Source organism: Priapulus caudatus, unplaced genomic scaffold (genome assembly GCF_000485595.1).
Source record: "Priapulus caudatus unplaced genomic scaffold, Priapulus_caudatus-5.0.1 Scaffold3008, whole genome shotgun sequence".
NCBI classification, from domain to species: domain Eukaryota; kingdom Metazoa; phylum Priapulida; class Priapulimorpha; order Priapulimorphida; family Priapulidae; genus Priapulus; species Priapulus caudatus.
The window spans coordinates 1-1,085 of NW_014580069.1; positions in this window are offsets into that span (position 1 = coordinate 1).

Genomic DNA, 1,085 nt, shown 5'->3' on the forward strand with positions numbered 1-1,085 from the left:
GTGCCCCTCCTCCTCCGCCAGCTCCCTTCTCCACCTCCTTTTCCCCTTCCTCCTTCTCCACCAGCTTCTCCCCTCCTCCTTCTCCACCAGCTTCTCCCCTCCTCCTTCTCCACCACCTTCTCCGTTCTCCCCTTCTTCATTCTTTACCAGCTTCTCCTCCTCCTCCCTCTCCACCAGCTTCTCCCTTCTCTCCCTCCTCCTCCGCCAGCTCCCTTCTCCACCTCCTTTTCCCCTTCCTCCTTCTCCACCAGCTTCTCCCCTCCTCCTTCTCCACCAGCTTCTCCCCTTCTCTTCCACCAGCTCCATTCTCCCCCTCCTTTTCCCCTCCCTCTTTTCCACCAGCTTCTCCCCCTCCTCCTTCTCCACCAGCTTCTCCCCTTCCTCCACCACCTTCTTCCTTCTCCCCTTCTTCCTTCTCCACCAGCTTCTCCCTCTCCTCATCCTCCTCCTCCTCCTGCCCCTACTCCTTCTTCATGACCTTTATTCGACCTCCATCACCTTCTCCGCTCGTCCTCCTCCCCCTCCTCCCTTCCTCCTCCTCTTCCTCCTCCTACTCCATCACCTTCTCCCCTCCTCCTCCTCCTCCTCCTACTCCATCACCTTCTCCCCTCCTCCTCCTCACCCTACTCCATTACCTTCTCCCCTCCTCCTCCTCCTCCTCCTACTCCATCACCTTCTCCCCTCCTCCTCATCACCCTACTCAATCACCTTCTCCCCTCCTCCTCCTCCTCCTCCTGCTTTTTTGTATTGAGCTGGTGTCTTACCTGAAGTGGAAATTGCCATATTTGAGCATCTATGCGAAGTGAGCATGCGCATACTCATTCTATATCATTTATTTCGCAGGTCAGAAATTTCGCACACAAAGACGAACTGTGATTGGTCGAGTCGGGACGCATGCGAAGTGCGCATGCGCATACGCGTACGCATGCGCATACGCATCCTATCTCAGAAATTTCGCGCTACACCGGATCTACGTACCTTGTATAGTACAAGTGTCGAACTGCCTATAACGAGGCGAGTGACCAAAAGTGTCCGAGGCGTGTCCCTGCGACCGGCGTGCGTCTACATTCTAATCACATAATTAT